The sequence below is a fragment of the Anabrus simplex genome, chromosome 1, assembly GCF_040414725.1.
Source record: "Anabrus simplex isolate iqAnaSimp1 chromosome 1, ASM4041472v1, whole genome shotgun sequence".
NCBI classification, from domain to species: Eukaryota; Metazoa; Arthropoda; class Insecta; order Orthoptera; family Tettigoniidae; genus Anabrus; species Anabrus simplex.
Genome location: NC_090265.1, coordinates 1307861892 through 1307878247, shown reverse-complemented (window position 1 = coordinate 1307878247; position 16356 = coordinate 1307861892).

The following is a 16356-nucleotide window of genomic DNA, read 5'->3' as shown; positions in this document are numbered from 1 at the left end:
CTATAGGTGGTGTAGACTGGGTGTTTGTGTTTGTTGGAACACTCTCATTTTCAACCAACACAAAAACGGAATACTGATTACATCCCTCCATATACGGTTTTCGTTAGGAGGGTCATCTTGACGTAAAAGAAGTACAAATCAACATGCGCGACGCAGTTCGCACCCGAGATACCACTGGTGTGGGGAAGAAAGCGATAAAGAAGAAGGTGAATGTGAGGAGGCATACAAATAATGCGAAGCAAAGTTGCTTACTATCTCTTTCTCCTTTGAGATAAACTGTGTGGTAACAGAGCCGCTTTTTACATCCATTGGTATCTGTGCACTAATTTACCCTACAAGCCTTACTTCCATATCACTCATCATAGAGGTTGAATGTATAAGCATTGGCGTTACCAGCATCGTTCATATCGTCATATTATCAAAGGATAAATTCTGTAGGGGACTGGTGAATGTAAGTAACAAACATGCTGAAGACCAATCAGGAGTTGCACTGAAAACATCACATTTAAGTCAGAAGAGATAGATCTAGCTATATTCGTAACTAATACCCCAATACTTTTTACAACGTGAATGTCTATTCAACTGTTATTGACTAACTGATATCAATAATTCATTACATAAATCAGCACTGATGTGCATTTAGGGCTGTCGCCCAGGTGGCAGATTCCCTATCAATTGTTTACCTAGCTTTTTCATAAACATTTTCAAGGACGGCGGATATTTATCGAACATTTCCCTTGATAATTCATTTCAATCCCTTACTCCTCGTAAGCGGGTTTGCAAACATGATAGTCCCATTTGTTGGTGCTTTTGATGAATGCACTGTTCTTCCATTCGTCTCTTGGTACAGGCCAGAGCGAATTATAGCTTCCACTGAAATCTTAACCCCTTTCATGGCTATGTTAGTGTAGAAGCTTAGTGGGGGTGCCGGGGCGAGTGGACTATGTCGGTTCTAGAGAGAGGAGCATGTAAGAAGGCGGGTGAACACTAACTGCGCCGTGTTAAGAAGAAATATCACGTGATTGTCGTCCAATAGGTGCCAATTTGTCGATTCCCTTGCATGTGTGTACTTCGTAACGCAAGCAGTGTTTGTTCATTATTGGAATTACGCTAAATATTAGGATTATTTGTTGTATTCGTATTAACCCATTTTAGGCCAAGGATAGAATTAATTACAAAATACATGTTTTTTGTTACTATCCATTCATTTAAGAGTAATGTATTGCAATTAAATAAGGAATTTCAAAAAGAATTCAGTCTGTAGTATTTATAACATGAGTCGTTTTCGACCCCAGGATTCAGTTTGACATTTACCGATATAACTACGCGTTAAATATCACTTCCAAAGCACTGATATACACCTTTATAGATAATTATTCTCTATTCAAAGAGAATAATAAAAGTGATATCGATGGCCTAATTGGAAATTCTCTCATCTTCCAATATTTTTCCTGTCTATTATTTCCCTTAAGACTGGTCACGCCTCTTATCCACATATGGATCAGATCAGTTTTCGTTCGGTTCATTTTCCTATGCCAATGCGAAAAGGAAAATGACCTTTGCTGTACAGAACAATAGGAATGTCTGATTTCGTTATGTATTTACGCACTTTTTGAGTCAGTTTCCTTTACAGATTAGCATAGGAAAATGAAAATAACGAAAATTGTTCGCACCCGAGATACCACGGGTGTGGGGAAAAAGCGATAGAGAAGGCGAATCTTCCATACGTGTCTGGGAGGCGTGAACAATCTTAAGGTGAACAATGGATAGGTACATCATTGGGAGATACGAAGTTTTCTAACTAGGTCATCGATATGTTAGAATTTTATTCGAACTCGAATTAGTTTCAGTACTCTCTCTTCCAGTAACCTCAAAACAGGTTTTATACTTCACATCCCAAAGCCTACTTGCTTGGGATCAATTCTTGAATACATTTATACTCATTTCGTGATGTCCCTTTTGTTTTGCTTAAAGATCATTATTGTGGAAAACTAACTTATACGAGAGAAATAAAATCCAAGCACCGTGGGTCGTATATGACGCCTTGGCCTAAAATGGGTTAAACATGGGTGACAGGGAGAATTATTTTAAACTACAAACTGCAAGCTTGTTTGTTTCGTAGTCACTCACGCATACATATTTGAAGTATTTGAAGATTCTACCTCCGAAAGTAAGAGAAAGGGAGAGAGAGGGGGATCATGAAAGCAGGCTGGTGATATCGCAGTGTCGGACTGTCTCACTCTGCTCAGGACGCTCTAACTCACCCGCCTTCTTACGTACTCCTCGCTCTATAAGCTTAGAGCCTATGTCACGTCACAACGCGGAGTACCGATGCAGCTCGATTAATCCGTGTAGTGCCCGTGTTTCAATTTCATATTGCGACGATTGCCCGTTTTTTTACAGATACATCACTGTTTAATGTTGCTGTATTACATTTTAGTCGACATTTCTGAAATAAGAAATAACATTTCTCCACCCCTAGGCACAATTATAGCATAGATCGTCCAAAAAATGTACAACATTCAAGTGCATACACAACCACACAATATGGCAAACTGATTAATTAGTATTTAAAATGATACAAAACCACAGTCTACAGAACCGCATAATTTTTAATTATGAAAGCAAATTTAATAATCATAGAGGTTTTCGTCTCACTTTCACGGTAGTGAACTCGTCCAAAATATCTTCATAGTTCTCATTTTTCATTTCGTTTTGAGTAGATCTCAGACAATCTACTCCTCATCAGAAGTATTATTTAAGGGAGTTGCCATTTTCTGAGAAACAGAACGGTCACATTGATAGAGCTTGAGAATGACAAGTATTAAATTCTTAGTTGTCAGAAAATTATGACCATATAGACGTTGTGTTATTTCAAAAATAAGTAGCGAAAATTAGGCAATAACTTACAATTGCAGGTTAATTATTCAAAGTATACAAAAATATTCTTGTAGGTATTAACAAAAGGTTGCATTAGCCAACATTTGTCGCCATTCCCTCTCCTCCCCTGAAAAGAGATCATTTGTGAATTTATTTCCATAAATCGTGTTATCTAAATAGGTTTGTATCACTTATCAGCTTTTTTGCCGCATAACTGTCAGTGGAATACTTGAATTAAATGAGGTTAGATTTGTTTCAAGGAATGTTTTTTTTTCATATTGTCCTTTATGGAATGCATTTGTTAATAAACAGTAACAATATTTAATATTTAATAATCTCGTTTCTTAGCTTCCACTCCACCGCCGATAATTATTACATTACAAACATTTAGCTACACAGTTACAAAATTTTACTCAGAATCACTACGGAAGCTTCTGTGATACGGGATATCCGCAGATATTGTAAATATTTTACTATATTAGACCAAAGATATTGAAACGAACAGATATGTTAACATAATAGAATAGGCCTGATACCTACCACCAGCTCCCCCTACAGTCACATCTTCTTGAGGGATATACTTTAGCGACAACTACGAACATATTGAGCGGTTCCCATTCCGAAACTTCCTTCCTTCCTTCCTTCCTTCCTTCCTTCCTTCCTTCCTTCCTTCCTTACTTCCTTCTTTCCACTAATTGCGGGCAGGAGCCAATTACGTTTAGGTCAGATTTACAGCTTTATGGTCTCAAAGCTCTTTATATACCACCATTCTCCCATACCATTGTCAAGGATCACCTAACCACAAGTAAATATAAGAGTATAACTTATTTATAAATCATCAGAAAAATTATCCGCCCTCCCATACAAGTTGCATCCGCCAAGACACTAATATCGCGCATATTCACGGATATCCACATCCGTACAGAGATCTAGCTGTGGAAAGTCTTACTCACAGGGTAATGTTTACTGAAACAATACACTCTGACTTAAGAAGGAAAGTGATAGCAAATTACAACACACCTCAACATGCGTAGCGCGTTTCATCATACCACAGTCTACAGCTTCCCCATAAAGGCATAATCGGTGGTGATATTATTTGAGGATTCACATTTCATAATGTGTAAACGAAAGTGAACCTGAATACATTTTACTGTAGGAGTACATAAATAGGTCAGGAAAACATGTATTCCTACAGTGCGGTTCGGTAAGGTTCCTTTTCCATTACACGCCTGCATAGGAAAATGAACACAACCAAAATTGTACTGATGGACTGCATATCCATATGTTGCTGGGGAGCGTGATCAGTCATATGGGAGATAACGAATTGGAAGGACATCGTCAGATACGCGGTATTGCACGCGCAGCGACACTATGTTATTATTAATATTATTAAAGCGATTTTATTGTGGCGAAGTTTGGGCTCCAGACTTTTTTGCACTTAACCACTTAATGCATATAAGTGAGTACTAATTTACAATATAATTTTTACAATTTTACAATGTAAGAATTACAACAATGTTAATTTTAATGTATAGTAAGTGTGTAAAAACTAAAATGACCCAACTTAAACTTATCAAATCTTTACAACCTAAAGTATAAACTAAACTAACTAAAGTATCACTAACTAAACTAATAAAGTAAGAATAGTATAACTAAAGAATATACAGGAACACGTTACAATAAACAACACTATTCACTCTCATTCATGCATTCCATTCTCATTTAAGACTGGAAGTGCTTAGAAGATGACGCTGGCGGAGAGTTTTATACTTTGTCTGAGATTTAGCTTCCCTGATGTCAGTGGGGAGCTCATTCCACCAGCTCATCACGGTGATCGCGAACGATCTGTTGCAGGTTGCGGTTCGATGTGCAGGAATTTCTAGCGTACAGCCTGACCGGGTACTGAACAGGTGTAGTGAACTAAGGTAGCGATATATGGTGGATAGGTAAAAATGAGTGTTTTGAGAAAGCACTTGATACACCAAAGTAGTTGCATAGAGTCTACGTCTGTCATTCAGTCGTAACCAAGATAACTGTCTATTGTATGGGGATACGTGGCCATATGGAGTCGAATGCTTACCTGATGCATGCAATTTTGGCACGTTGCAGTCTCATGCCTTGCTCATTATTGATATCAATAAAAGCTCTATCACAGTATTCGAGATTTAGAAACAAAGTTACTGAATGAGCTTTATTTTCAGGGACCAAAGAAATATATTTTTAAACGGCTTCAGGGGTTGCAGTCTTTTTTCCCATCCATATATTTCCTCAAGACTGGTCACGCCTCCAATACACACATGGGTATGCAGTTCATCAGAACCAGTTTCGCTGTGTTAATTTTCCTTATGTCAACCTGTAAAGAAAAATTAACCTTAAAGAAATTGTGATGTAGGTATGCGTGAATAACCCATGCAAACATGCATTTCCACAGCACCGGTACAGTAAGGTTAATTTTTCTTTACACATATGCATAGAAAAATGAACACAACCTCCTACCCATTATCCTCCTTGTCACGCCTCCCAGGAACACATGGTTATGCACTCCATCAAAACAACGTTCGTTGTGTTCATTTTACTGTGCTCGTGTGTAAAGGAAAATAAACCTTAAATGCATTATACTGTAGGACAGCGTAAATCATTAAAATATACATTCTTGCAGTACGGTACAATAAGTTTTATTTGTTGTTATTTGTATATTGTTCTGATGGACTGCATATCCATGTGTGGCTGGGTAAGTGACCTGTCTTGAAGAAAATAATAGATAGGAAGTGCATTGTGGGATACATGGTATTGCTTTTGCAGCGATGACGTTTAAATTCATAATTTACCTCACGTGTCAATAGGACATGTTCTGACATGTTCACGCAAAGTAAACATTATTGTAAAAATATATAACCATACTTGAAAGTAATTTGGTAGAATCTAAAAATGTTCTTGTAGAACGAAACGTGACATTCTACTAATAATTGTTCGTATTTTTTGGTACAGTAGTTTAAAGAGTTATATTTCGTGTTTGGGCAGACTGAAATACTGAAGGCTGCATTAACTGAGTCGACACTTTCCTTCTTAACAAATTATTTGAGGATCTAATCAAACTCCAGGTTTATGTCTTAACGGATAGAAAACGCGGTGGTAAACATCTCTTGAATTTAAACAATGTTAAAACCGACTACGCCGTTAATTGATAACGCAAACTTGAGTACAGATGGTGAGTCACAAGCAAACTACTTAATCGAGCTCAATTTAATATCACTGCTATCCACAATTCAAGCAGGGTTATTAAGTAAATAAATATATGCTTTAAGGTGCTACCTAGATGCGGTGGCAACGGTATACTAGGGTCACAAAGGAGGATGCAGGTTTCATTCACCGTCAGAAAGTTAAAATATTTAGAAATAAGTTTTACCTAAACTAGGTAATTGGCAATGAATTTCACTCAGACTACATAAAAAAATGAATATCACGTTAATTCCAGGGGACGGAGGTGACTGGGTAAGATGCTAACCTTTCCATCCCACTACAAATGCTGGGGTTAAGAAAAATAGAGCCTCCCACTCCTCGAAGTGCAATAATGTTCTCTATAGAGATTACTTCATTTGGCTATTTATTTATTTATTTATTTATTTATTTATTTATTTATTTATTTATTTATTTAATATAGCTTCAGCTCAGATATTCAAAAGTTGCACTATTGCCATTCAGATGGATATAAGAGTGGTAAGAAGAGGTATTTAAAACTTTAAATTTGCCGTACAATATTGAAGTAACACCAAGTGATCACTCGTCATCGCCTGAAAGATATGCGACAGACCTCACCCACGGGCGTATTTCTATACCTTGACACTAGCAGGTAGTGTTTCATAACCTAATCCGAATTTAGCCCGCAATGTGATTCAATATATTTAATTTAATTAAGAAATATATTTAGGTATATTTCTGAGTGACTCGGGTTCTTTTGCAATGATATGGAAATTCATTTAAATTGGAAACCTGCTACAGACCTAGTTGGCTCCCTTATGCTGTACGATTCGAGTAACTTATATCTTTAATTTGGAGGACGGTGGTTTTGGACATCACCTTTGGCCTCCTTGAAATATGTTCATCATTGCAATCCATCGTCACGTCCAAATAAATGTATGCGCCGAACAGACACCTGCTATTCTCTCCGTTATGGCTAATGTTGACTGGGGCAAACTATTTAAGATTCTGAAGGTGATTGGGATCAGATACAGAAACGAAGAATTATCTACAAACTGTATATACATCAGTCTGCAGTGATAAGAATCGAGGGCTATGAAAAAGAAGAAGCAATCCAGAAAGGAGTGAGGCAAGGCTGCAGTTTGTCCCCCCTCCTTTTCAATGTTTACATAGAACAGGCAGTAAAGGAAATCAAAGAGGAATTTGGAAATGGAATCATAATCCAAGGGGAGGAAATCAAAGCCTTGAGATTTGCCGATGATTTTGTTATTTTATCTGAGACTGCAGAGGATCTCATGAAGCTGCTGAATGGTATGGACGAAGTCTTGAGTAAGGAGTACAAGATGAAAATAAAACATAAGTAATGGAGTACAGTCGAACGAAGGGAGGTGATGCAGGAAATATTAGATTAGGAAATGAAGTCTTAAAGGAAGTAGATGGATATTGTTACTTGGGTAGTAAAATAACTAACGATGGCAGAAGTAAAGAGGACATAAGATGCAGACTAGCACAAGCAAGGAAGAGCTTTCTTAAGAAAAGAAATTTGCTCACTTCAAACATTGATATAGGAATTAGAAAGATGTTTTTGAAGACTTTCGTGTGGAGCGTGGCATTGTGTGGATGAGAAACATGGACGATAACTAGCTCAGAAAGAAAGAGAATAGAAGCTTTTGAAATGTGGTGTTATAGAACAATGTTGAAGGTGAGATGGGTAGATCGATTCACGAATGAAGAGATCCTGAATCGAATTGGTGAGAGGAGATCGATTTGGCTGAATTTGACGAGAAGAAGGGATACAATGATAGGACACATCTTAAGACACCCAGGACTTGTTCAGTTGGTTTTTGAAGGAAGTGTAGGTGTTAAGAACGGTAGGGGAAGACCAGGATATGGATATGACAAGCAGATTAAAGCAGATGTAGGATGCAATAGTTACATAGAAATGAAAAAGTTAGCACAGAATAGGGTGGCGTGGAGAGCAGCATCAAACCAGTCTTTGGACAGATGACTCAAACAACAGCAACATGGCTAATTCTTACCCAGTGTCACCAAACACTTCCCAGTATTCTTGTGACGTTAAACAGCTCGAAAAATAGTAAAGTGGAATCATATTTTTCCAGCAGCCCTCTTCTATGGTACTGTCACTCACTCCTATTACACTTTTCTTGTATTCGTCAGCAGTCTTTGGACTGCTCGGTGCAGTTCTCCAGTCCACCTGAACTTACTATATCCCATCACCTCATCCAATTAATCTACAAATCAACTTCCCACCGAAGACCACCCAGCCTTCCGGATTCAACCTGTCAGTCTCTCGGAGGTAACCAGGCCAGCTCCCTGTGCTCACTTCGGCCATGACACATATCACCCCGCCACGAATTAGGTAAACATCTACGTATGTTACTGCCGGCCTTTTGAGGATATACCATGAACGTTGCGATATTGCCCGGTTGGCCTGGTTTAATGCAGCACTCGACACCATCCTATCCTGCACCAACCTCTTCATCGGACGTAACTATCAAATTTTAGAGCCTTCATAATATGTTTGTGACACTGATCAACTTATGTCCCGTCCGGCTCAATGGCTAAATGGTTATCGTGCTGGCCTTTGGTCAGAGGTGTCTCGGGTTCGATTCCCGGTAGGGTCGGGAATTGTAACCATCATTGGTTAATTTCGCTGGCACGGGGGCCGGGTTTATGTGTCGTCTTCATCATAATTTCACCCTCATTACGACGCGCAGGTTGCCTACAGGCGTCTAATCAAAAGACCTGCATCTGGCGAGCCGAACATGTCCTCGGACACTCCCGGTACTAAAAACCATATGCCATTTCTTTTTCCACTGGTGTCTCTCAGCCACTCTTATTCTATATCCCACATTCATAAGTTAAATGAACAAGAACTTCATATCATCGCTCGACCGGTAAAAGGTTGTATTCTACAAAACTCTTCCTATCAATTTTTCTCTTCAAGACTGGTCACGCCTCCCAGCCACGTATGGATATGAAGTCCACCAGAACAAATTTTGTTGTGTTCATTTTCGTATGCCCGTGTCTAACGGAAAATGAACCTTACAGTACCGTACTGTAGGAATGTACGTTTGCATTACTTATTTACGCACTCCTAGTGTACAATGCATGTACGGTTCATTTTCGTTTAATCGTCGACATAGGAAAACGAACACAACGGACATTGTTCTGATGGACTGCGTATCCATATCAGGCTGGGGTCTTAAGGAGAATAATGGATAGAAAGTGTATTGTGGGATACAAACTTTTACCGGTCGAGCGACGATATATTAAAACTCGACCAACCAGCTCGTTTCTCTTTCGAGTCAAATTTCTCTTACATAGAATTACATAAATATGTTTCTGTAAATCAAAGTATAAATTACTCGCAAATTTACTGCAGATTTTGTTTAAGCGTTTACACTTCATCATGGACGAATTATTCAAATACTGAGGCAATCGAATGAATTTGCACGCCGTAAACTAACACACCGGAAGACTCCAGCCTGTGACCTGTACTAAAACCGCTCACCACGACAGCGAGATTAATGGCGGAATAAAATTGCTGATTACACACTTAACTTCCCCTGGACTATTTTAGCCTGCACAAGAGCACTTGAATGCTCCCTCTAGCGTTATTAAAGCAATAGCCAGTGATTTTCCATTGCCAAACCACAAGCAGAGGAAGTTAGTGAAGGCATTATACGCCAATGGCTGAAAATCAAAACAACTAGGTCAATAAAAAGCTTGGGAATTTGAAGTGGTACTTTGCTCGACTGCGAGTTTGCAAAATGCGGCCACTATTTTTCTCGTTCTATTACGACTTTGGCCAAATTGTTTCTGCATAATACGTTTCCTATATTAAAACCGCTTGGCTTGAAATGGTTTTATGGTCAAATTATTTCATCAGTGGCTATTACATTGAAATGTACGCAGCAGCCGGTAAGTCACATGAAGATGGGAGATAATCAAAGGACGGTTTTCAGGTAGAGAGTGTGCACCACAGTCCTATAACGATAGAATGATGCAAATAAGCGCTCTCTTGTAAACGGAAAATAACACAAAAGAGTAGCGGGCTTCAAAACGAACATTAAATGCTCATAAAAGTTTTGTAAGAGAATTTTCTCTTCCAAGATTAGATTACCTCGCAACTGACTCTGTCTAGCACAATAGAAATCAGCCTAAATTTTGTCTTTTAAAAATGATCGCACTCGTTAACAGAATAGATCAGAATTATTATTATTATTATTATTATTATTATTATTATTATTATTATTATTATTATTATTATTATTATTATTATTATTATTAGAGAAAGCCTAGTCAAGGCGGCGAAATGTGCTCGGTTGACGAATATGGAGATAGGTTTGATTCCTTTTTAGAATGTTGAAATATACAGGAACGAGGCTTGAACTTCTGGAAAGGCACATGGCCGTGGGCTTGTCTCACACTTTACCAAAAATGATCACTTGGTTCATCGCTATGGGCAAAAGTGGTCCAGCGTAGGGCTAACTATCTCGCTTACTGCTGATGTTACGGATAGTGGTTGCTTGCTTGTTGTCTTAAGGGGCCTAACATCGAAGGCCATCGGCCACGGATAGTGGAAGTCTTCATCTTCTACCCCTTCAAAAATATTCTTTGTCTTTACTGACTTTCTTTTACGATTGTTATTATTATTTTAAACTGATATTACCTATGATGTTAAGTATTAATCTTGAAATTTCAATGTTGTGGTGTCTGAACACATTCAGAATTGAACTGTACGTTCTTTTTCGAGTATTACATTGCCCACTTAATGTAGAGTCGGCTAGGAACTCAAGTTCGTTATCGGTCTTGATTGGGATTTTGCTCTGTTTAAATCTCCTTAAAAATAATCCGGTTTCAAATTTGGAAACGAGTGGTTAGACTGTTGGGCTGGTACACCCTTTACAACTGAATTAGTACTAGTCACTGGCAATCATTATCGGCCCCTAGAATATACGGTGAAAGGTACGCCATGAAAGGGACAGAACATTGCTCAATTTGTCAGCCATTGACCTGAAATATTAGCTACCATGTGCTTCCTGCCCTACACGTCAGTCGCTGATTCAACGAGAAGAGCTCTATCAAGCAATTAACGCATGCCATCTACTTCATTATCAACAATTTCTTCCAGAGAATTCCTTATCGGGAACGGATTCTCTAGAAGACTGTTTTTGCCTTGAACCTGAAGACAACCAGGAATTGAGGAAATCATTCCTAACATATTTAATAATCAGATAAATCAGATGGGCGGAAGCGTTTCCATACGAAGACCTACAAAGGACTGAGTTTTCTGGGTGCAAATCTAAGAGCGAGAAAAGGAACGAAGCTTTATTATTCGGTCGCACGAGTAGCTTGGAAGCAAATAAATAGAAATTTGTACGAGTTCCGAATGTCGAGGTCAGGCTAAATACACAATTGGACATCCATTATCTGGAAGTGGGTTGCATTCAGTGGCTTTTCCAGCAGCCATACACCCATTCCTCACATCCCGAAACTTGTCATTCTGAGACCACGAAATCTACAAACATGCACACGCTGCCCAGAGAGATTGGTTTGGGATTGAGAGAAACGATAACAAAGGGTCATCATCATCTTCTAAATGCAATGTCTTGTCGCTGTAGCCACATCTGACGATCTTCAGCTAGCCTCTACTATTCTAGCGAAAATAAAACTGCCAAACCCTCAAGTTCATATATGGAATATTTGGCCTCTTGGGGCGATAATGTCCTAGACGGATAGGCGATGGTTCGCCTTCCGAGTTCAGTTTCCTGAAGAAGCAGAGCAGCCACCGCCGATGATGAGGTGTCGGTTTGAACAATGAATTTCTTGGAAAAATCAGGCATAGCCAGAACAGGGGCGTTGCAAAGAGCTAATTTCATGTCTTCAAAAGCAGCTTGTTGAGACGGTCCCCAATCTAATTTGACGCCTTTCCTACGAAGTAAGTTCAAGGGCGCCGCTCTGTTAGCGAAGTTAGAAATAGATTTCCTGAAGAAATTCACCATGCCTTAGGAGGTTTGAAATCACGGATGGCCTGTGTTCTGGAATGGTCAATAGAAACACCATCGGGCGACAAAATACGCCTTAGGAATGACATGGAATGTTTAGCAAAAGCTACCTTAGATAACTTCACAGTCAACCCGGCCTTACGAAGGCGACTGAGTACTTCCTACAGCTGATGTAGATGTTCTTCAAAGGTCTCATAAAATACGACGACATCATCAGGATAGTGATACAAGTACTCAAACTTGATGTAGGGAAAGTCCCTATCTATCAGTCTTGTGAAATCAGCTGCCTTTGTGGGGAGCCCGAAAAGCACGCGGTTGTACTCATACAAGTTCTAATCCGTGGCAAAGACTGTTAGATGATTCGATTCTTCAGCTAGAGGGATCTGAATGAACGCCTGATTGAGATCAAGGATGGTAAAGAACTTAGCTTTTCTAAACCATGAAAAACAAGAGTGAAGGTCGGGAAGAGGCACAGACTGTAACCCACCTTCCGATTTAACGCCCTATAGTCAGTCACAGGCCTGAAGACACCTTGGGGTTTCGCGCACCAGAAAAATGGGTGAAGAATACGCTGACTCGGAGGGTCGAATAATACCATGTAGCATGTAAGGTGGAAACCTAACTGGGATTGAATCCGTAACCTCAATCTTGTATTCAATAAAGTTCGTAACACCAAGAGTATCAGAAAATACATCCGGAAGGGACTGACACAATTCACGAATACTTTCCGCCTTCCCCTCAGGTAGATGTCTAAGCTCTAACAACATCTCATCCTGGGTAGGCGAAACAGATAAACACGACACAGAGTTACATTAAAGCAAAAGAATTTTACAGTTATTAGCAAATTTGAAGGTGAACGACCTGCTCTGAATGTCGAGCACTAGACCGGTATGAGATATGAAATCCGCTCCCAATATCATCGGGCAAGACAAGTACTTAGCTACAAACAACTTTATTTTCCAAGTGAATTTAGAAATACGAATTTTGGCAAAGTTGAAACCTAAGATTTCCAATGGAGAGTAATTATCCGAATCGCATTGGACTGAAGACGCCCAATAATCAGAAAACTTACAGACAGTCTTTAACTTAGAATACCAGTCAGCCTAAATAATAGAACAAACACTCTCAAAGTCTAATAGAGCACTGACCGGTTCACTATTCAATTCGATCTTGAGAAAAGGTACAAGTGCAGGAGTCTCCGCCGCAATCCTAAGGCATTGTTTTAGGACCTTCAAATGATAAATTAGAAGCACTTTTATCGGTACCGGAGCTTTCGGAGGGTTTAACCGAGGCTGAGCCTTGAAAAGATGAACACGCCGACTCAGCCGGAGACACTAGACATTTCGTATTATTTGAGTTGTGGAGGTTGCACCAGAAGTTGAGCAGGAGGGGGTGCTATTAACATTAAGGCAATTTTTGGCTAGGTGAGTAAGGGAGCCACATTTGAAACATACTTGTCATGAATCTGCTCCATTCTTTATCCCACTCGATTTTATCACTAGGCACTTGTAACGTAGATGTTCCGTCGACCTACAAGCATAGCACTTACGGGTGGTGAAAGTTCCGCGAGGTGAAAGCCGAAAATTACTAGAAGACGGAGGGGTTTCCTTCGCAACTGTTAAGGTATCGGAATACTGCACTCCTTCGGCTGAGACAGTCATAGCCTCTAATTCTGCAAAAGTTTGAGGACGCGACGCAAAACACAGATACGACCTATAGGGCAGGAAAATGCCTTCAACAATCGTCTGCACAATTTGATCTTCAGGGAAATGAAGAGCGAATATCCTGGTATAAAACTTAATATCTTGGATGAAGTCTGCAAAATTTTCATCCAGTCGCTGTATTTTGAAATAGTACCTTTGAATTAAAGAAGACATGGCTCGAGCCGGAATGTAGTTAGCCAACAGATTGGCGTGGAAGTCCTTGATGGAAGATTGTTCATCTATTGCTCTGACTATGTTGTCCGAGAGGACAATTATTGAGTAAGGGTAAATAATTTGAAGAAATTGGGAATTAGAGAGAGAGAAAACACTAGAGCGTGATTTTGAAATTCAACTAAAAACCTTAGAAAGGAAATGACCTCGTTAGTAGAATTTACAGAATACTTTGAAATTCCCCTAAGCAACATAGCCAAAGGATGAGGCAAACTATTAAACCCAGGTGACATAATTTTTGATGGCCTAGAGGGTTGAAAGGCTTCAGACACAGCATTGTTTAAAAAGAGGGGTGGAATTTGTATACGAAGATCAGACTTATTTTCTAATGGGGCTGATGTTTGTTGCGTTGCCACAGATTTTATATTTTGTACCATCTTGGAAGGATCCTCCTCACTCACAATGTTTATCACATGGGCTTGGTAGGTTTTGGGAGCAGCTGCCCCAGACAACAATTGATTAACTCTATTTGACATTTTTGATAGATGGCCAACTAACTTACTAGCCTCCTTAGCATGATCATCTTTCAATTTTATAGAAAATAGATCGCTAACCCTGTTATAAAAATGGGACAGTTTAGTCTTCACTCTGTTAAGCTGATTAGCAGATGGATCGCTTACTTCAAAAAAGCTACCGATGCTAGTTCAGTGGTGTTGCCAGTGATAGTGGATAGAGCTTCATCAATTTCTTTTTTACCCAAACTTGGGCTTCAAACAGGTAATTTTAACGACTCTTTGAGTTTGGTTGTATCTGCCGCAACCGTGCCTCCAGATTGAACATTTCTAATCAGTAATTCATAAATCAACTCCTCCTTGCGCAAGTACCCGGGATGGAGGACATCACGAGGGCCAGACATGATGATAGAAAATTTACAAATTTAGAAAAATTCCCAGTGACCGAGAAAATTCTTAGAGTTCGGTGAGGATTCTATGTATTAGCCGTTAAAAGGGCTTAATTGAGACCCATTCAACCACGCTCTGCTACCACTTGTTCCGGGGTTACCCGTGGAGCAGAAAGAGGTTAAAGAAGGTGGCGGGGTGATTGGGTCTATCTACAATATCAAATTAATTTTAAAATTTAAACTGAAGGTTATATTTTTAGAACTGTAAACTATACAATTTTCTTAGCAATGAAACATCAGGTACAATGTCAATCTTGAAACAAGTCCAGGAAAATACAAGACTAGAGAACTTTACAATTCCCGAGCTTCAAGCCCCTCGCTTTACAATTCCTGATCTCTCAGCTCAAATTTACAAAAAAGCACCAATGTATTCAAGGACAGAAATCCTCTAATTCACAGAGCACTCGCTACGCAAAATACAATTTCTAGCCTTCCAGAGGCACTCGTTAATCTTACAAAAACTTCGAAAAAGAGCAAACAGTCTCTCAATTCCGTACTGCCTACTCAGTGAAACCTTACATCAATCTCTTACCTCCCAAACCACCATTTACAATTTGAACTACTTTACAGGGGTATTTAATACCCAAACTACTGGGCCTTCATGGAAAAACAATAGGTTAGATGATTGGCCCAAACATAAAATGAATGGAAGCACATACTGCGTTCCAAGATAATGAAGACATAAAATCCTAAAGGGCTCTAGGTCGATAAAACAGGGGCTATTCCCAAACTACTGAGGTGACTCGTATAGAAATTACTTTAACACATTACAGAAGGAAAAACAGATACAAAACGCAGTCACCTCAAACCAAGATGAAGGAGAGCTCGAGAGGGTACTTCACTCTCTATCCCCGGTTTACAGTTAAAGCTTTATGAACATTTTTCATTAGTCGGAGGAAGTTACGTGTTAGAAAATTAGGTTATATAACTAAAGATTTGGACCTTTCCCCTCGGATTAAGCTGCGGAGGTAACTACAACCAAACAGATGTAGTTTATGTGGCCATTACCTTGTAGATGTTCTGCTGCCGACGAAAGAGGCCGTCCGCCTCCTGCTTAAGCACATACACTCCGATAGATGACGATCAATTGGCCAAGAAACGTGAAAATCCGCAGTTTATAAACCCTCAGGGAAGGTTAGAGATCATTCAACACTAATCTAGCCACACCCTCTCAATTTAATTGGTCAATCTCAATTTTACACTCAGAATCGAACAAGAAGCCTGTGATAGGTTGAAAATTAATTACAGAAATTTTTCATTGGTCAGATTCAAAACTGGAAAAAGAAATATCGCCAACCCAAAAATAAATGAACATCAATCAGTTACAAAAACCTAGAAATAACAAAACTTCTTTAAATTAGAACTTCTTACACCTCGCATCAGGTTGCATGATCGTAGTTTTCTGGTAGTG